A 22,742-nucleotide genomic window follows, 5' to 3' on the forward strand; every position below is an offset into this window, starting at 1 on the left:
AATAATAATAATAATAATAATAAACCACAACGAAAGTAATCAACAGCCTGAGATTGGAGCTACAGAGGCAAAAAGGAAGAAATGGACAAGAGAAGAAAATAAGGAAATATGGAGATGCTACATCAGAAGCAACCCGACGGAGAGAGGATATAGAAGAAGATTGATCAACATCTGGAATGAGAGGAATAACACCCCCCAAACAGAGCAGAGGCTGGCAGACCAAGTAAGGAACATAAAGAAAAAGAAACTGGCTCTCCCCAACAGAAAGAGAAGAAACTGTAAAGGGAAATGTCACACGACAACGAATTACACGAAGACGAACTGAGAGACGATGCCACAGAAGACGACAGGGAGGATGAAGTATCAAACAACGACACACGAAGAAACCACACCGACGAAGTAACAGAGAGGACGGAATGGGTAGAAAAGATGAGACAATGGATGGAGACAGATACAGAGAGAACAAAGATCCCCTCCATGAAAGCCTACAACACCAAGAAATTAAGGGAGAAAACAAGTGAGGTCAATGAAATAATGGGCCTAATAACACACCACCAGTATCACAGAAACAAATAACTTGACATATGCAGGAGCAAGATTAGTAGCAGAACTGATGGGGATTCGAACACCAACACCACCGTCACAACCAACCCAACAGAAAGCAAAACAGCAACCTCCTTGGAAAAGGCGCCTGGAAAAGCAAATCATGGTGATGAGATCTGACTTGAGTAAACTGAAAGAGATGGCAGAGAAAAAAGGCTAAGAAGCAAGAAAACAAGGGAGGAACTCAACGAGAAATACAAAGTACAAGAGAGGGGACTAAACAACACAATAGAAGATGTAAAACAGAGGCTTAAGGCCAAAGCACACAAGATCCAACGGTACATGAACAGGAATAAGGGATACCAACAGAACAAACTATTCGGAACCAACCAGAAAAGACTATACAGCCAACTAAGAGGGGAAGACAACCACCCAGAAATTCCTGAAGCCGAACCAAGTAAGAGACTCTGGGAAAACATATGGAGCAATCCGGTATCACACAACAAACATGCAACATGGCTCCAGGAAGTCAAGGAAGAGGAAACAGGGAGAATAAAACAAAGATTCACAGACATCACGACAGACACAGTCAGACACCAACTAAAGAAAATGCAAACTGGAAAACCCCAGGTCCCGATTGAAGTCCATGGATACTGGCTCAAAAACTTCAAGGCCCTACACCCACGAATAGCAGAACAACTCCAGCATTGTATCTCAAATCACCAAGCACCCAAATGGATGACCACAGGAAGAACATCCTTAGTACAAAAAGACAAGAGTAAGGGAAATATAGGCCAGTAACTACAGGCCTATCACCTGCCCTACCAATAATGTGGAAGTTACTAACAGGTATCATTCAGTGAAAGGCTATACAACTACCTAGAGGAGACAAACACCATCCCCTACAACAGAAAGGCTGCAGAAGGAAGTGTAGGGGCACAAAAGACCAGCTCCGATAGACAAAATGGTAATGAAGAACAGTAGGAGAAGGAAAACCAACCTAAGCATGGCATGCATAGACTATAAGAAAGCCTTCGACATGATACCACACACATGGCTAATAGAATGCCTGAAAATATATGGGGCAGAGGAAAACACCATCAGCTTCCTCAAAAAATACAATGCGCAACTGGAATACAATACTTACAAGCTCTGGAATAAGACTAGCAGAGGTTAATATCAGGAGAGGGATCTTCCAGGGCGACTCACTGTCCCCACTACTCTTCGTAGTAGCCATGATTCCCATGACAAAAGTACTACAGAAGATGGATGCCGGGTACCAACTCAAGAAAAGAGGCAACAAAATCAACCATCTGATCTTCATGGACGACATCAAGCTGTATGGTAAGAGCATCAGGGAAAATAGATACCCTAATCCAGACTGTAAGGATTGTATCTGGGGACATCAGAATGGAGTTTGGAATAGAAAAATGCGCCTTAGTCAACATACAAAAAGGCAAAGTAACGAGAACTGAAGGGATAAAGCTACCAGATGGGAGCAACATCAAACACATAGATGAGACAGGATACAAATACCTGGGAATAATGGAAGGAGGAGATATAAAACACCAAGAGATGAAGGACACGATCAGGAAAGAAGTATATGCAGAGACTCAAGGCGATACTCAAGTCAAAAACTCAACGGCGGAAATATGATAAAAGCCATAAACACATGGGCAGTGCCAGTAATCAGATACAGCGCAGGAATAGTGGAATGGACGAAGGCAGAACTCCGCAGCATAGATCAGAAAACCAGGAAACAAATGACAATACACAAAGCACTACACCCAAGAGCAAATACGGACAGACTATACATAACACGAAAGGAAGGAGGGAGAGGGACTACTAAGTATAGAGGACTGCGTCAAACATTGAAAACAGAGCACTGGGGCAATATCTGAAAACCAGTGAAGACGAGTGGCTAAAGAGTGCATGGGAAGAAGGACTAATAAAAGTAGACGAAGACCCAGAAATATACAGAGACAGGAGAAAAGACAGAAAGAACACAGGACTGGCAACAAACCAATGCACGGACAATACATGAGACAGACTAAAGAACTAGCCAGCGATGACAATTGGCAATGGCTACAGAGGGGAGAGCTAAAGAAGGAAACTGAAGGAATGATAACAGCGGCACAAGATCAGGGCCCTAAGAACCAGATATGTTCAAAGTACGATAGACGGAAATAACATCTCTCCCATATGTAGGAAGTGCAATACGAAAAATGAAACCATAAACCACATAGCAAGTGAATGCCCGGCACTTGCACAGAACCAGTACAAAAAGAGGCATGATTCAGTGGCAAAAGCCCTCCACTGGAGCCTGTGCAAGAAACATCAGCTACCTTGCAGTATAAGTGGTACGAGCACCAACCTGAGGGAGTGATAGAAAACGATCAGGCAAAAATCCTCTGGGACTATGGTATCAGAACGGATAGGGTGATACGTGCAAATAGAACCAGACGTGACGTTGACTGACAAAGTCAAGAAAGAAGTATCACTCATTGATGTCGCAATACCATGGGACACCAGAGTTGAAGAGACAGAGAGGGAAAAAATGGATAAGTATCAAGATCTGAAAATAGAAATAAGAAGGATATGGGATATTTACCAGGCCAGGGAAATCGTTACCCATAATCATAGGAGCACTAGGCACGATCCCAAGATCCCTGAAAAGGAATCTAGAAAAAACTAGAGGCTGAAGTAGCTCCAGGTCTCATGCAGAAGAGTGTGATCCTAGAAACGGCACACATAGTAAGAAAAGTGATGGATCCTAAGGAGGCAGGATGCAACCCGGAACCCCACACTATAAATACCACCCAGTCGAATTGGTAGGACGTGATAGAGCAAAAAAAAAAAAAAAAAATAATAATAATAATAATAATAATAAAAACAAAGACTAATCGGCAATATCCATATTTGCTGAGGTAGTATAAAAGGAGGCAGTCAAAATAATGGTCATGCCCGTACTAAGATTGAGAATTGTTAAAAAATAGAATGTAAAAACTATATTGATTATAATCACGGTAATAATGAAAAAGGATATATACCAGTAATGACAATAATCATACCAATAAATAATAGTGACAAATACTGCAGATGACATTTTGCAAAAACAGATTAAGTCATTTTGGGAACAAGCACCTCATTTTCCCGTCTTCCCAACAATTTAAATTTTTTTTTTTGCCTAATTACTTAGGATACTTTGTATGAGCGAATTGCTGCTGTTTCGTGTCGGGTGATCAGACTGGACATTGTTCGCCTTACAATGATTTTTAAATTGTCCAGGTGGTTGTCTTTGAACATCTGTGTGGCGGAGTGGTAGCCGGGAGTGTTTGTGAGGCGTCTCAAAATGTCATTGTGCACAACAGTGATATGTTTCATGGTCTCTTGGGTGTAGTTCGTCCACAGGGAACACCCATAGACTCTGTAACAATACGAGCGGAAGAGCGGCAGTTTCAACGTTTCGGTGATAAAAGGCAAACCTCCTAGCAATCATGTTTGCAGTTGCACATAGTTTACGACGCCTCTGTTCTATGTCTGCCGTATTTTTTAAGTCGTCCGTGTTAATGTGACCTAAATACGGAAGTTCGTGCACGAGTTACAGCCGATGATTTCTAAGGAAAATTTGTGGTTCTGCAATATGCACTGGGTGTTGGTTTCGTTGTATACGATATCAAATTCCTCTGCATATTGGTGACAAGTGTCGATGAGTCGTTGGCGACCTGTCACTGATGGGGAAATCAGAACCATACCGTTGGAGTAACGGAAATTGTTTATAGTTGTTTAATTGACAGTGCATCTGATTGGGTGTAAGTTTAGTTTGACATTCAAGGCATCTGTGTACGTATTAAACAGGTACGGAGAGCGAATGCTCCCTTGCCGAAGCCCGTTTAGGGAGCCGAAGGTGTGCGACAATACGTTACCCCATTTGACACAGAATTGCTGTGTGGAAACCAGCAACATAAAATGCCAATTATAGGGGTGCGTCGCTTGTTTGCAGCTTCAGGAAGAGCTTCAGGTAGTTTACTCTGTCAAATGCTTTTCTCACATCCACAAAACAAAGGAAAACAGGAGAGGCTGATGATAGGTAACACTTCAGCAATTCTTTCAGTATGTAGCTGCAGGTGTCGGTTGAGTGGTTTGCTTTAAACCCGAACTGGTTGTCAGTGGTGTGTAGAAAGGGGAGAAGTCTCACTAGAAGAACCGACTCAAGTATCTTTGACGCGATCATTGTGATTGCAATCGGCCGGTAGTTGCCAGGGTCATCTGCATCCATTAGCCTGTTTTTGATTAATGGTATCAAGTGAACTAAGAGTAGAGAGTCTGGAAGAAACTGGTGAATTATGCACGCATTGAATAAGGCAGCTAGCAAAATGTAAATTATCGGATGGCAGAGTTTGAAAGTTTAATACGAAATGTAAAATGAAATTGAATGTTATCAGTAAGGAGGTTATCTACATCGCTCCGGGAGTCTTGATGGTTTATGCAATTCAGGATATTGTTGAAGTGATCGCCCCCACATACTTGCGATAGCCTCATCACCGACTGCTTCTCCTACTCTCTGTGATAGCTTTTTAAGTTTTGGGATTTAGGGATTGAATGTCTTTCTAAAGATGAGGATAATCACCGGATTCTAAATTTCTAGACATTGCATCGGATCTTAGTGTTTAAGAGCAAGTTTGAACTGCAGTGTCCTTCCCTCGGCCTACCATTTTACCTCCATATCACATATATTTCTCGTGAATATGAATACAGATCTTTAACCAAGTCATTCCAGCCAGGTATATTACGAGAATTACCTTGACGAGATCTAAAGGTATCCTTGCCGGAGGCAAGCATAACGGAATTATGTTCGTATAGAATTCATTCAGATCTCTCCTGCGGTGGTCCTTTTTACATTTTGTGTTGGTACACAGTTAGGCATCTGCCGGTTGAACTATTGAACGCAATCTGGTTTCCGTGGTCGCCCTAAAGTATCTGGTTTTCTGTTGGTTTTTAAAATCCCAGTTTACAGCTGATAGGCGATCAGTTAGAGGGTTCACAGTAGGGAGGGATGGGGTACTGAATGACACCTGTAATGGGTCACATTGGAATCAGAAGGTTGTAGCTGTGTCCGTTCTATTTTGTACATAAGAATATGCGGAGGGAGGGAGGAGCATTACATCGCTAATCTGGAGAGCTTTATTTTGACAGAAGTGCGTAAGTTGGTTATACAATTGTTTTGTTGGGTGAGAATTAAGATCACCGATTATACAGATATGATCATCAGGAAAATCGTGAATAATACTGTTTAACTCACGTGGGATCATACAGTATTGATAAAAATTATTGTTATTTTCCCAGGGTATGTAAACATTAATTACTAGGATCTTAGAGTCCCATACTGTCACTTGGAGTCCCAGTAACCTGTCACTCCTGTAGGTCATCACATTTACTATGTTGTCTCATGTTTGTGCCACTGGAAATAAAGGCCCATTTTTGGACTACAGGCTACGATTTCATCTGTAACTTTCATCGATGAAGTCGAGAAAGTTCTGAAGTTTTCATGTATTGAATCGCAGATGATAAGGTCATGTGGCCAGAGGAGTGTTTCTTGCAATGCAATGATGCCTTTGAAGTTTTTGTAGAACATGTTTAGGAGAGGAATGTTCCGCTTGAGGCCAAAAAATATTACAAGAGATTAATCCCGGCGATGAAGAAGGCCTGTGCTTTGCAATGAAATGCCTAAGTAAAGAGCTTCTAGTGTGTTTTTTTTTTTTACGCATTTCTTCGTACCTTCTGCTGATGCAAAATTAGTAAATCTGTTATCAGGTTTACTCTTTAATATAGCTATGCCACGGTCCTTTACTGAATGAATAAGATTGGCAAATCCCTTTTGAGTAAGTCTTCTATTTTTCAGGTCTACTTTGTGTTTTTTGTGAACCTTCTACCCTCAGCATTTTACTATACTTCCATTATCATTTCCTTTCTGCAGTCTTGCTGTCCAACCTCTCTAATATTAAATTCCAGTGTAATTGGAGGGTTTTCTCCCAGTTCCATTTTTAAGTCGTCGTTCTTTATCTCTTATTTTGTGAATCTCTTTATCTCGCTGTCCAACCACTCAAACTCACTCTTGTCACTGTCTTAAGCAGAGAAAGCCCATCAGTGACCCAGTGATTGGTTTGGTAGCCTAAATATTTCTAAAATCAAATCAATCAACCTCCTCTTTCAAGTTGAAGTTGAACGAGAGATGATGCGAGACATGATGTTAATTCAGGTATTGCAGATAAAACAGCAGACTCCTAATAATATTCCATCATCCTCGAATCCTGAATCCTTTCCGGAAACGCCGCGGAAGTGATCTGGATCCTCTTAACCTCCCAGAGTTGATTCTGATTCAGTTACGTTTGATTTTATTCTGATTTTTGTTTTTGTTGATTTAAGGTTGTAGCACATTTGTTGTTCCCAAGCAGTTCTGATTCGCCTTTGTATAGTCAGTTGGGATCAAGCAGAATTAATTTTCAAATGGATAGATTATCTCATTTTTTTTCCTTCCCGTTGTCATTTAGTTTCTCAAAGTCATTAGATAAGGACTTCTTTAATAATTGTTCTTGGTGTCCTCGAGAAAATATGGTACAGTGGGAAATATCCGTGTGACGCCACCTAATTATATGGGGAAGAAAATCTGTGGAATTAAATTTAATCCTAAGAATTAAACATATTTTAAAATTCACCTCTGAACAAGTCATATGTTGGTTTGTATTATCGCCTTTAACTAAGAAACAAAGCTTCTCTAACAAGAGTTAACCTAAAGGTATTAGGAAACCTACGTAGGATGAGAGACTGATTAATAAAATGTCCCTTTCAAAGAAGTGATACATTCCTCTCTCGAAGGACGAAATATCAAAATAATGACGTCGCAAAATTCGAAGACTCTGGGCCTTCTTTTATTTTCCAAGACAGAAACACAGCAACAGAAAGGATAAAGGGCATAATACCGTTACATTGTAATTGGGTTGAAAAAATAGTACGTATACAAGAGTAAGATCAAACTGTCCAGTTGTTAATATTTACAAAAGTAGCAATTGTAGCTAAGAGCTTAATATTACTGAGAATAATTTATGAATAACTACTTACCATGTTGTCTTACCTAGGGTAAAAGCTCTTTTAAATTTTGTCTCTTTAAAAATTCAGTTTTCAAAACAATACCAACTTTATAAAATCCAAGACTGAGATTCATACTATTTATTTTATCAATGATATATGATTCTTTTATCAACCTGCCTAAGATATCACATGATTTATGCAGCGCTGAATTATTTTCCCCATCGCCCCTGACATAAGATTGTGGACATAGGGCTGCTAATTGACAGAATGAATGTGAAAAGTGAAGGACAATTATGTTTCATGTCTGTGAAACTACTTCTATTTTGCAACCACCATTGATATCTAGTGCTTCTGTGACGCTTAATATTTAGCAAAGTGAAAGTTTAAACACAGATTATAATATTACCGTTATTCATGTGAGATTGAGCACAAATTTAAGTGACATACAGCTTCCCAATTCTTTTATTATTCGAAATAAAAAGCAACATTGAAAACTATTAATATCTAAAAGTTTTTATTTCTTTATTTTCATTTTGTGTTTATTTAATCTATTTGCACTAGTTATGGCTTTAACTACCTCCATCAAGTGACAATTGTTCGATAGAAATTTGGCTTCACTTGAATTCACATTTCCTCTAACTTAAACTTCCCATAAGTCAGAATATGACTGTAATACCGCAAATCAACTATTTGTTTCAGACTGATCCCATCTTGATCTGATGTGCAATAAGGATATATACCTTGAATACTGTTTACACGAAGGAGACTCAAACTTTTAGCTAAGCAATTATACGACGAGGTTATACAACTTATAAAGGAAACTACAACAACTTTGTTATCAACACGTCCAAGATAAACTACAAGTTAAAGTGGGTGATTAATTTGACAAAGTAACATTAGTCTTCTTTAAAGCTTTGCCAGTTATTGTGATTACATATGGAAAGGTTTCTTCTGTTCCAGTTTATCATTTTATTAACAGTAATGATTTACACATTGTGTTCAATAGAGAGAGAGAGAGAGAGAGAGAGAGAGAGAGAGAGAGAGAGAGAGAGAGAGAGAGAGAGAGAGAGAGAGAGCGAATTTTACAAAAGAAAGTATTATTTGTTGTAAAATTTTAATGATTTCGAATCAAAAGGAGAAAAACACATTGTCTTTCAGAATTATGTTAGTTAAACAAAAAAAACAAAAAAAAAAAAGCAACAACAGTAACAAACAACAGCGAAAGCAGAAGCAAACACAAAACGAAACACTATAAAAGCAGGGATTATGAACTTCATATTTATTAATGAAACTTTTTGGTCTCTACTTCGGATTTATTTTGGTCTCTCAGATGAAAATTCTCATTTATTCAAAGCTTTTATGAAGCAGCTTTATTATTAGATTCCTGAATAGAATTTTTTTCCTACAAAACTGCAATCAATATTTTTCGGAAACTCTTTCACATCAAAGTCTTGGTTTGACACAAATATTGACAATTCCTATTTTTATATATTTTCATTTGGTTATTTTATTTTGTTCGTTTTTTCATTCTTCTTCGCCGAATATTTTCCTGAATTTTTAGTTTACTTTCCCATTCAGTTCTCGTGGCTTTTGCTTTTTTGTTTGATTTCGTTTTTTTTCCTTTTTTCCTGTATAAAATCCTCACGGGATTTTTCATTATACTTCTAGCTTAGGTTTTTGTGAATATCAGTGATTTTTATCGCGTGTTCATTTTTCCTTCCTTTTAAGAAAAATATTAAATTAAACATTGGACAAAAAAAAAAAAAGAAAAAAGCGCCAACTCTTCAGAACTTAACGAAAGTTAGGAAAATAGGATCAAAATAAGAGATAACTAAGTTTATGATATATTCCTCAGATACCAAATAAATCTACCAAATTAGTTGAAGATTCAATGGCCAAGCAGAAAAATTATTATTGAAATCCAATATAAATCATATGGACTGATTTAATTGTTATATGTAAACATCATATTACTTTGCTCCTGCAGTTTTTATTTAAATATTTTATTTATCCTAATGAAAGGATTTTATACAAAGAATAAAATAAATTCGAAACAAAAATAATTTCTTTTGGAAGACGAAACTTAAAAGAGAAATTTTATAGGAGTCGCTAATTTTTTTGTTTGTAAAAAATTCTTTTACTTTTTCGGAGTTAAGATTCTTACAATTAATGTTGTGGATATGTATTAGGAAAAGATTTTCAATTATCTTCTCTTCTAGATTACAAAAGAAAATAATTAAGTATTAATCAATTCACACAATTCACTGTCAACTGATTTGAAAATATTTGTAATATCATTAAAGAATAAATCAATATAGTATATCAATTATGTATGATGAACGATGAGATACTATTAAATGCAGCAGAAGAGAGAACAAAGAATAGATGTCTCATTTATCTTCTCATCATCAAATGCGAAAATGAGAATTATTAAATTTTATAAGGACGAAGTAAAATTTATTAAATGACACAATACGGCAAAAATAAAAGTAAAATTCAAGGTATATCTCCATAATTACTCACTCTCTCTCTCTTTCGCTCATATATATATATGAATATATATATATATATTAAATATATATATATATATATAATATATATATATAATTAATATTACATCGAGCTACAATGTCCTTTAATATCTAATTCGCTCTACTCGGAATTAATATATTTTCATATATGATTAACCGAAGGGGAATTTTTTACACGATAATAGATTTGCCTGGTCCCAGGCGCGAACCTAAGAAGCCATTCAAATCCAGGACGTCAGTGGAAGCTTTTACCTACCCCACCATCGCTAGACATTGTAGCTCGATGTATGTATATGAATCACGGTAATGTGATATGACATATATATATATATATATATATATATATATATATATATATATATATATATATATAGAGAGAGAGAGAGAGAGAGAGGAGAGAGAGAGAGAGAGAGAGAGAGAGAGAGAGATTATTGGCTACAATATTAGATCCCGGTCTCCTAACGACACAAAGGCCTAACCTTGGGCGGACAAAACAGGTTTGTAGGAGGAGGGTGAATGTCTCCCCTACCCTCCAATTCCTCTCCTACCCTCCCAATTCCTACTAGGCGGATAAACTGGCTTGCTATTATAAGTGATTTCCTAGTGGCCATCTTTGTTTATTATCTTATAAGAAGGTGAGTATAACACGGAATATGTACTCTGGTGGTGTTCGTTTAGTATGTATGACGTCATTCGAATTAATTCCATCAAGAGACAAGACCTTAATTCCCGGCAAAGACTTTCTTCGTCATTATTTGGTTATTACTGTTGTACAGGGATTTCTCTTGGTCTGTGTCTTATTCTTCTTGTGTAAGGGAACAGGATATTAATCTGTAAAGGCTTCTGCAAAATTATAGCACTGCGCTTCAACGGAATCCTATAAAACTAGGGAATGATTTGGCTTATGGAAATTTCGGGTTCGTACAAACCCAGGTAGGCGCTGGGTTCAACTTTCAGTTAGTCATTTGCCGAGGAGCGTGAAAGGAAGAAATGGAATTATTATTGGACATTAATATAAAGAGGTTCTTAAAATAATTGAGATGAACTAGGATCTCAAGATAGATCTATGAAAAAACCCCGTAGTATTCTCAATGTGTCATAGTTATGATATGAAATACAACGTCCAAAATATGGAACTGTAATCCTAGCGGTTAGAGAGGATGTACAGTAAGATAAGGGAAAGGAAGATGCAATGGAGTTCGAATAAAAGGCTTAAAGTTCAGGTTCATCTTAGAGCCAATAGGCCGCGCAAACTGTTTTTCGTACAAAGCACCAGCTGAGTGTACATTATGGCAATTCCTGTTTTCCCGGCATATAACAGCAACGGGATTTTTACAACTGATGCGATGAGGACACTAGAACTACAGAGAAAAGTATTGATTCTTCAGATGATGAGAAAGTCCAGATGCCCAATGAACCGAGATGATGAAGCAATAATTAAGATCTGCGCGCCCTAAGAGATTTTTACGAGACACCTGAAGAATAAGTTTAGTGTTTTCATCGTGTGGGTTTTTAGTGTGGACTGGGGTTTCCTTTTAATGCCTAACTAAGTCATTCTGCTGGGCATACATATCATTCACTTTAGGACAAAATCTGCTTGTAAGTCTCGAGACACACAGCCCACCAACGCACACTAACATATATAGATATACACAATTAACCCTTATAGGTTTGTCTCTCAGCCAGTAGATGTTGTCATTTGATCTACCCTCCACTTTGAAATGTCTCACGAAAAGCCCCAACTTCCTGCCTTCTTTCCCTGAGGAGGTAATATATAATCGAGATTTGCATCCTTTGTGTATTCGAAATTTCTGAATAAATCCTAATACTATTCCTATGAATTATTAAAGAGTATAGTACAACTGCCTTAAAACTGTTATGACGTCCACCAACTAAATGCTATTAATCGTATTTCATACATCGCCTTAAGAAAGGCTTCTTCTGTAAATCTGGAGTCATTTCCTTCGCCGTGGATTTAGGTAGTGGCAAGAGTTTTCCAATCAAATGGCACTTCCATGTCTGCCATAATCAAGTTGCACCACTTCATATCACAACTGTTCCAGTACTTCTGAAAACTGAATGATGTATGTGAAGGCATCTGTTTTTAATAAGATGCCAGTCTATGTGTCCTTGTCCTTCTAGGTATTCCCTAAGTACCTAGAGTTTGATATAGTTGTACTTCCGTGTTCGTATCTGGAAAGAAAATTCTAGCCTAGTAAACAAACATGTCAAGCAAAATTATATGAAATGACAGAAATGGAAACTGGAGAGAATTTCACCAAGATCATGATAAAGGGAATAATAAGACCATAATGGTAACGAGATTTACAAAAATATGAGGAAGTCTGGAAAGATGAGTTAAATTGAGTCCGTCCTGGAATCACTCGTCTACGATGGAAAAGAGTTGAAATTTTTTTCTCTCTTTTCTTGAAGGACCTGAAATGTACTCTGGAGTCAAAATGGAAACTGCCAAAGTTTAATCAGAGATTTCACGGAGATAAATTTCAGCCCCTTTTAAAAGGATTCGAAGTTCAGTTACTTGGCCCTCTTTACAGTGTTCTAATTTGCACACACACACACACAAACACACACGAAGAAGGCGGCTAGGTCCTGGAAAACACCTCATTTATATAGGTTTATCTTTTAAACATAAAAGGGGAATAAACTTTTTAGAACTGAATGGAATAAGCTTTTCCGCCTTACACGTCTCAGCCTTATTTAGGGAATGGGAGAAGTCTACAGCCTTTCAGAGTCTAGAAATTTTATAAGTGTGAGGTTGCCACTCTAAAGAATTTCTCTTGTTCCCATAAGACGCTGGTATTTATTTACATTTGTGAGTATAGTATAAGCAAGACCTTACAACCATTTCCACCAAACGATATCTCCTACTTTGACTGAGTGTACCTTCCAAAATCTTATATCCTTATTCGCGATGCATAAAACCTCCAGATGCATAAGATTTTCCCAGAGTATATTGCCCTGCCCCATTGACAGACAGTTCCAAATTATACCGTCAAAGAACTCCATTTAGACAGACATATCAAATTGTCAGAGGCAAACACGAAAAAGAAACGACATAATTCATATTTAAAGTCTGCAGAAGCTGGGATGAAATAAATATTTGCTAAGCAGCATTCAATATATTGGAATAAATTTGATTAGGTTAGCAGTGATATGTGACAAGGACAGATATGTTTTCTCTCTCTCACTCTCTCTCTCTCTCCTCTATCTCCTCTCTCTCTCTCTCTCTCTCTCTCTCTATCTCTAACTAACAAAGAAATAACTCCCTGTCTGTCTGTCTGTTTGTCTGTATGTCTGCCTGTTTGTCTGTTTGTCTGTATGTATGCCTGTCTGTGTGTCCTCTATACACACACACACACACACACACACACACACAAATTAAATAATGTTATCTCTCTCTCTCTCTCTCTCTCTCTCTCTCTCTCTCTCTCTCAGAGGAAATCATATTATCTTCATTATGGTCCTAATCGCAGTTACCCACGATATAAAGGAAACGTGAGGCAATTACATTAAGCTCTTACTTTTTAACTTTTTCTTCCCACTCTTTCCCTCCAAGGACCCCAAACGTTGCTAACTTTCTCCAAGAGGAAAGTCTCTTTGTCCTTTTGTGATAATTCTCTTACAAATGATGCGAATAATCTTTCTAGCCCCCAACACTCGTTTTGTCTGAAGATTATTATTATTATTATATTATTATTATTATTATTAGTTATTTATTATTATATTATGATTATTATTATTGTTATTATTATTATTATTCATTTTTTGTTCTCTTTTTTTTTCTTTTTTTTCTTTTTTTTTGGGGGGTCTATCACAGTCCTCCAATTCGACTGGGTGGTATTTATAGTGTGGGGTTCCGGATTGCATTCTGCCTCCTTAGGAGTCCGTCAGTTTTCTTACTATGTGCGCCGTTTCTACGATCACACTCTCCTGCATGAGTCCTGGAGCTACTTCAGCCTCTAGATTTTCTAGAATCCTTTTCAGGGATCTTGGGATCGTGCTTAGTGTTCATATGATTACGGGCACAATTTCCACTGGCATATCCCATATCCTTCTTATTTCTATTTTCAGGTCTTTATACTTATCCATTTTTTTCCCTCTCTTTCTCTCAGCTCTGGTGTCCATGGTAATGAGACATCAATGAGTGATACTGTTTTTTCATGTTTTGTCAGTCAACGTCACGTCTGGTGTATTTGCACGCATCACCCTATCGTTTCTGATACCATAGTCCCAGAGGATCTCTGCCTGATCGTTTTCTATCACTCCTCCAAGTTGGTGCTCGTACCACTTATTACTGCAAGGTAGCTGATGTTTCTTGCACAGGCTCCAGTGGAGGTTTTTTGCTACTGAATAATGCCTCTTTTTGTACTGGCTTGCTATGAGGTTTATGGTTTCATTTTTCGTATTGCACTTCCTACATATGAGAGAGATGTTATTTCCATTTATCGTCTTTGAACATTTGGTTCTTAGGGGGCATGATCTTGTGGCGCTGATATCATTCCTTCAGTTTCCTTCCTTCTTGAGCTCTCCCTCTGTAGCCATTGCCATGTGTCATTAGCTGGCTAGTTCTTCAGACTGTTTCATGTATGTCCGTGCATTGGTTTGTTGTGCCAGTCTCTGTTGCGATTGTCATTTCCTGTCTCTGCATATTTCTGGGTCTTCGTCTACTTTTATCAGTCTTCTTCCCATGCACTCTTGAGCCACTCATCTTCACTGGTTTTCAGATATTGTCCTAGTGCTCTGCTCTCGATATTGACATAGTCCTTCTATACTTAGTAGTCCTCTCCCTCCTTCCTTTCGTGTTATGTATAGTCTTTCCGTATTTGCTCTTGGGTGTAGTGCTTTGTGTATTGTCATATTTTTCCTAGTTTTCTGGTCTATGTGGCAGAGTTCTGCCTTTGTCCATTCCACTATTCCTGCACTGTATCTGATTACTACAGGCACTGCCCATGTGTTTATGGCTTTTATCATATTTCCGGCATTGAGTTTTGACTTGAGTATTGTCTTGAGTCTCTGCATATATTCTTTCTTGATCGTGTCCTTCATCTCTTGCCTTGTCCGTGAGCCGCACGGTGATTTTCTCTTTCTCCTTCAGTTCCTTTGCTGATTTCTCATCTCCTTGGTTAGGATCCCGCTTGAGTGCGAGCCCCTCTCTGTAAGGGCTTCAGCAAAGTAGGGGGGGTTGAAAGGCGTCGGTAGTTCTCACGGTGCTCTGGGCTTCGAGTTGCTGGATGGAGTCTTAGGAGTAATTCGATTTCGAGTCTCGGTCGTGTGGCCCTGGGTATCGAAATGAAGTGAAAATTAAGACCAGCTTCAAAAGGGTGTCTTGATCGGGGGTGGGGTCGTAATCAGTAAGATTAGTGTACACTAAAATTGGTTCGTTCGACACAGAGTTTGCCGCTGTTCAGTGAGATGAGCTTGCGCGGGGCACCTCTCATCCGCTGCTTCCTGTCGTCTTCCTGAAGGAGGATGAGGCATCTCTCAATGTTCCCAGGGTACGTTGGTTCCTCTCATGCGGGGTTTTTCTTCTTCAGTGGGTGTGTCACATTCAGGATTATCAAATTCGGTGTCCATCCAGTCCATGACTACCTTTCTTTCAACAAAGGGCACCAGAACATGCTAACTATAGGTTCCTCTACTACCTACACTGGTGCCAGGGCTGCTTCTCACTCTCTCCCATTCCTGCCGCAGTGTCTTGGTCTTGTTCTGGAGGGCACGCAGTTCAGTAGTCTGATCACTATTTACCGCTATAGGAGGGATTTTCTTCATGTGTGTATGATGACATCGCAGGAGAGCCTCTTGATGTTTGGTGCGGGCGTGATTCTTGATAGCCCCCTCTTGGTGGTGGCATGAGAGTCTCTTTGACAGCTCATGGTAGTCTACCTACGTAGGCACCGCTGCATTCGTGGACTGGGCATGATATACTGGTACACTATATGCGTCTGCTTCAGGGGGTGTCGCACCTGTGGAGAGGGGTTATTTTTCATAAGGTCACACATCCTCCGATTCAGGTTAATATGATTAAGTGCAGTGAATGCTGCGACAAATGCTATGCACCTCCCGCCCATACAAGGAGACTACAGTCAATCATTAGCCAGACGCCCGCCATACATTTTCACCTTGGCTAAACGCCTTAATCAAATTTTGACCCTTATGTCCCAAGTTGGTACAGCCTGCAGTCTTCGGCAGAATTCTTAGAAGCCATCAAGGACACCCTTGGCACCGGAATTATCGCCTCGCTGGACGTGGAGTCCCTATTTACTAATGTGCCTGTCGACGAAACCATAGATAAGTTCCTTGACTGTGTCTACAGGAATCAGTCGACAGCACCCCTCAACATACCCGAAGCCTCGCTCCATACGCTGCTGAAGATCTGCACGAAGAAGGCCCCATTCTCCACCCACCATGGCCAGATGTTTCGCTAGAAGGACGGCGTGGCGATGGGCTCCCCACTGGGGTTCCTCTTCGCCAACTTTTATATGGGCACTGTGGAGGAACGGGTCTTCGCCAGGATGAAGCAACCCCGCAGATATGGACGTTACATTGACAACACCTTTGTACAAGTCGACAATGAGGATGAGGCAGAAGCCCTCCTTAAGCATTTCAGTCAGTGCACGTGCTGAGTCACACAATTGAGTACAGCTCCGATGAGGTTGGGTCCCTTTCCTCGGCGTCCTTGTAAGCAAGACAGAAGACGGTCTCCGTACCTTCCCGTCTACACAAAGAAGGACTAATCTGAGGACTTTGCCTCAACGGTGACTGGAGTGCCCCGCCAGATTTCAAAAGCACACCGTCAGGGCCTTCATCAGGAGAGCCCTCTCCCACCGATTGACCTGGCAGGAACCTCACCAGGAACTCGACCACGCCTCCCTAGTAGTTATGAATAACGGATATTCAAATGAATTAATCAGTAAGGAAGTCCGCACAGCCCTGGAGAAATGATACGGTAGTGAGAGCCCGCAGCCCCACTGCCTCCAGTATAATATCAAGGTGGGTATTACCAAAAAGCCTTCATGAGTTTCCATTACCGTGAAGAAGAGGACTACATCAAGAAAATTATTTCTGAAAATGTATCCCCAACCGACGACACCAAGGCTATTGACTTAATCATATATTACCAGAAGTCGGAAAGCGCATGACCTTATTATGAAAATAAACTCTCCACAGGTACAAGACCCCCTGAACCAGACACATGTAGTGTACCAGTATACATGCCCAGTCCACGAATGCAGCAGCGCCTATGTAGGTATGACTACCATGCGCCTGTCGAAGAGACTCTCATGCCACACCCAAGAGGGCGCTATCAAGAATCATGCCCGCCCACCAAACATCAAGAGGCCATTTCCTTGCCATGTCATCATACATAACACGAAGATAATCGGGAAGGCCCCTGATTCCTCCCCGTCGGTTACGCCTGCTGGAGGCGCTTCTCATCCAGCAAATAAAACCTACACTGAATACGACACAGGAAGAATTTCTCCTCCTACGAGTATGAGAAGACCTGCCACCAACAATAACACCACCGATCACGACAACTCTACGGAAGTCAATGCCCCCGAATGAGGTACTCTTGCAGCCGGTGAAAATCAAATAAGACCGTGACGTCCCGCAGCGCAGCGCAGCGCAACGCCCATCAATGTTACCGTACTGCTCAGGAGGTCTAGACGGCTGCAGGACCTGCAACATCGCAACCATCGACTCGGAGAAAGTGGCTTGAGACAAGCCAGCAATGAAAACGAAGACACTTAGAGCCACCGGCCAATAGGAGATAAGCATGGGGCAGACCCCCTGCTGTCGAACCCAGAGGATGTCTGGCAGCTCCAGACGAAAGCTCGCTTCAAGGAAGAGAGAGAGAGAGAGAGAGAGAGAGAGACAGATGAGGAGAGAGAGAGAGAGAGAGGAGAGAGAGAGAGAATCGTTAATTTAATGACTCTGATGACTATGGTATAAATTTTTATCTGTAAAATTCAAATATATACACCTATTTTGACACTGTATTTGATCATGACCTCTATAGGCGCTCTACTAGCCTGTTTAAGTAGCACGGAAAAAGCCGCTATCTTAAATAGAGAAGATTCTCTACAAGTGTAACGCTGCTGAAGAAGGCCCATTACTTTTAATGAAGTATGCTTGAGAGAGGGTTTCTGCTTCCTAAGTATATTATATTATTATTATTATTATTATTATTATTATTATTAATTATTATTATTATTATTATTAATTAATTACTGAATTGAACGGTATTATGTTTAAATCTTTAGGAACCACACTATGCTTATCACATAATTTATCTTTGGTTTTAATGAATCTTGGAAGACACATATACAATACGACGCTTATTTTGATAACGGTTTTTGTAATATCTAGAATTTTGCACATTTCGAAATCTTATGGTAGATAGGGCTTCTCATTTTTTAAACATTCCTCTTCATTGAAAACCGTCAAGGAAGATACACTCCAGTATTGGTAGCCCCCTGACAATTTTAAGGCTTTTTAATTTTTTACCATTAAATTCTGCCGAAATAAAGTCCTAGCCTGGATGCCATCCTCTCAAAACAGCATAGAGCTATTGTGAAGTAATATGTACATCATACATTATATGAATATGATTATGAAATGAAAGAAAAATGAAAAAAAAAAATCTAAGTCTCATTGTTATGTCTATTTACTTCAAGATCATTGCTAATTATATGTGACTGCTAAAGTTTGTTGCAACTTTCAGTAACCCTTTCCCACAAATGTGTCCGGGTCTTGGATCGTCCCAAAATATGTTCGTTGCTCAGTCCGTCCAGAAACATCCGAGGTTATCGATTAATTTTTTTAAAGAGTAACAATAGACGTGGAAGACAAGAAATGAATTCAGGAATAATTTCCTGTCAAAGACGATTTCGGAATAATATTATCAATTCGAATCTTGAAATATGTAATTCATCGATGTTCTCGTTTTCTCCATTGCAAGACGAAATGAGGAACAGATGCAGTAAAGGCTGTAAAGAGAGAGAGAGAGAGAGAGAGAGAGAGAGAGAGAGAGAGAGAGAGAGAGAGAGAGAGAGAGAAAGCTATGGCTACGGTCAATATGCAAATAACCTGGCCATAGCTCAAAAAGGACTAGAGCCGGTTGAATCGAAAACTTCCGTCAGTAGACACCAGTCGAATTCACGATGGAGGAGCCCTTCGATATAACCCAATAAAAAGCCTGGTCGTAGTGTTTTGTGTATGTGTGTGTGTTCTGGTGATGACATTTCATCGATTTATTTTTTACAGAAGGGAGGAGCAGAGGGTCGGGGTGTACATAACACCTTTTGATATTTGTGAGAAAGTATATTTTGGTCAGAACGACAAATCGTGTAAGAACATGGCAAGCCAGTATGAGCAGAACATTGGCTACCACAACCAAGCCTCGGTTGGGTGGCCAAACACTGCAGGAACCATTAACAAAAGATCAATTAGATTGAAACGGAGTTCATATCACCGTAAGAATAAGACATCGAGGGTGATCGTAGAAAATGGCTTTAAACAGATACCATGAAAATACGATGGGCGGTAACATAGGTCATAATTTGAGGACAAGTTCATCTCTGAAATTATATAACAGAATTATAAGGAAGAATATATAGAAAGAGATGGACAGCCAAGGGATAATCCAGAACATCGAAGATATAAGCAGAGGACCAGGGAGATCTAGAGGACACAGGGAAGAGCAGTGGAATCCAGAGATCAAGGGGAAGGATCATCCCAGGGATTAGAAAAAGGAAGAATACAGATGGAGGGAAAGAGTAGCTACATATGTATCGGATTTTAGCTGTTCTATCCTCATGCATCACTACCTCATCATGAAGACTATGCCTCCGAAAGCTATTACTTGGTAGATTATTGTATGTAAATTAAAGTATAAAGAATCTAAATCTCCCGGCTCATTGATCTTATATATATATATATATATATATATATATATAATATATATATATATATATATATATATATATATATATATATATATATATATACATATTCCGCGATAGATTCATCTTGCTTATCTTATATATGTAATAGCATCTTTTCCAGCTTTCAAAATATCTTCGTAAAGTCTATAGTGAATACCAGGACCAATTAGTGGATCCTGGTGAATACAATAGCACGATATTAGGGCACTCTCAAGAATTCCCTCAGGATTCTCAAACTAGTATTGGCGTGGATTGCGGCACCTTTCAGAAAACCTGTGTCTCCCTTAACGACATTCTTCAGACGAGACTAAGAAGCTGACTGTCCCTGCAGACTATTGTTAAACTCCCTGTCCAATTCCCTATAATCACCTTTAGCAACCTCTAGCGGTCATTACCACCTCACGCCGACTGGCTAGGAGGCCACTTGAATTTGGTTACAACAAGGGAGAGGGGGATAGATTTAATTTTCACACTCCTCCTCCTCCTTCTATTATATTAATTCCCTTAGGATCGCAATATCTTCGTTAACAACTCCGCTCCGGCAGCTGACCCCTTTCGACCTACCGTTGGGTCATTCAAGATCTGCCCTGACACTTGCTTTTTGCACTTAGTAACTCTGCCCATTGTAACCTTTCTCTCCCCTGTGACGCCCCACCTTTTGTTAGTAGACATTGAAGGACCGTGAATCTGTTGAAATACTATTCTCTTCCAGTAATACCTAAGGATTAACTGAGAATATGATAGTAAATTTGCCAGTCAACCATTTATTTCAGACTGTTCCCATCATGAGTGATCAGTGAACAGAAAGCACCTCAGAATAATGTTTACTTGAGCTAAGCAATTATACGACGAACTTACAACTTATGTTGTAAACTCTATAACGACTTTGTTGCCGATAAGTCCAAGAAAATCTGCAAGTTAAAGTGGGTGATTAATTTGAAAAAGTAACATTAGCCTTCCTTAAAGCTTTTCCAGTTCTTGTACATGTGAATTACGCGTGTTCGATAAAAGATAGAGAGAGAGAGAGAGAGAGAGAGAGAGAGAGAGAGAGAGAGAGATAATGTTACAAAACAAAGTATTATCTGTGGTAAAGTCTTAATGATTTCTAAGCACAAGTAGAAAAACAACCACAATGTTTTTCAGAATCGAGACCAACGCTTATGATAGTTACAAAGCAAAAACAAAAACATACGAACATCAACAGTAACAATAACAACAAAATCAGAAACAACAAGAGAAACGATAACACAACAGGAACACACATTTCATATCTATAAAAGAATCCGACTAAGATTATAATGCGTGATTTAGCTTTCACTCATTATCTTAGTTGAGTGTACATGTACTCACAAGCACATACGCACACACCTCCCAATAAAAATTTTAGCTTCTAAATTCTATTTATTTGTATTTATTACGACAATTCTCTCATTTATTAAAAGCCTTTATGCAACTAACTTCCATTACATTCCAGACTAGAATTTTTTAACAAAATTTCGGTCGATATTTTTCTGAAACTCTTCACATGAAAGACTTGATTTGACTCAAAAATTGCCATTATTTCATATATATCCAATACATATTTTATTCAGTGGCTTAAAAGAAATTTTCAATTCTATCTAATATTGTTTCCCTTCTTTTATTTGTTTTTTTTTCTTTCCACTTCTCCAAAAATTTTCCTGAATTTTTAGTTTACTTTCCCAGTCAGTCTTCTTCGTTGTTACTTTTCATTTTATTTCGTTCTCCTTTTATTTCCTTTATATATATTGTTCAAGATTTCAAGCCAGAACCAAGGAAAGTAAGGTATTTACCAGTTTCATGCATCTTTGTCTATATGCAAGTTGCCCCTTTGAACTGTAAGCTATCTCTTCTCCCATTGGCTGTCGGAATTACCCACCACAGAGACGAGGATTTAAAAGGACCAGAAGCCAGTGGCTCGTCCTTAGAACCACTTTAGACCTAAGAGAGGTCAGATGCTCCTACCATCTCACCCTGCAGATGCCACTTTCTGCTTCCCACTGTTCTCCTCTGGGAAGTCCCAAGTATTTTTTTAAAAGTCCATAGTGCACAGAAACATCAAGAGAAGACTACGCCCAAGCCCAGGTTCCAGGTGAGTGAGAGTAATTTCCAGTTCAGCCAGGGAATTGTTTTATCTTTGTCTGCATTTCATTTCCATTCTTCCAAGGCGACTCCCTTTCCCCCTTCCTTTGTTTAGCTTCTCATTCCCCCAATCTTGGTTCAATGCTGTGGTTACTCTCCTTGTGATACTAGTAAACATCTCCTAGTAAATTCAAGTAACAAAAAAGGTCTCTTTGTGTAAATTCCCAGTCATTTCATTCCCCCCCTGAGTGGCCTGTAAACTTTTGATTGAAAGAAAGTAGTGTGTAAAACGTTCGACCTCGTGTGTCCCCCCTGCTTTATGCCAGTGTCCCCCCAGCCACGTGTTTCCTGTGGATTGACCAATAGACCCCTTATGTGTCTCATGGACCTCTGTAAATTAATGTAAATAGAGTGCATTTAAAACTAAAATCCAGCTTTTACATAAATTCCTCCTTCCTCAGTATATCGGCCTTATGCTCTAGTAAGTTTATTTTCTTCTTGTTCTGATCTCTCG

This window comes from Macrobrachium nipponense, chromosome 34 (genome assembly GCF_015104395.2).
Source record: "Macrobrachium nipponense isolate FS-2020 chromosome 34, ASM1510439v2, whole genome shotgun sequence".
In the NCBI taxonomy this organism is placed as follows: Eukaryota; Metazoa; Arthropoda; class Malacostraca; order Decapoda; family Palaemonidae; genus Macrobrachium; species Macrobrachium nipponense.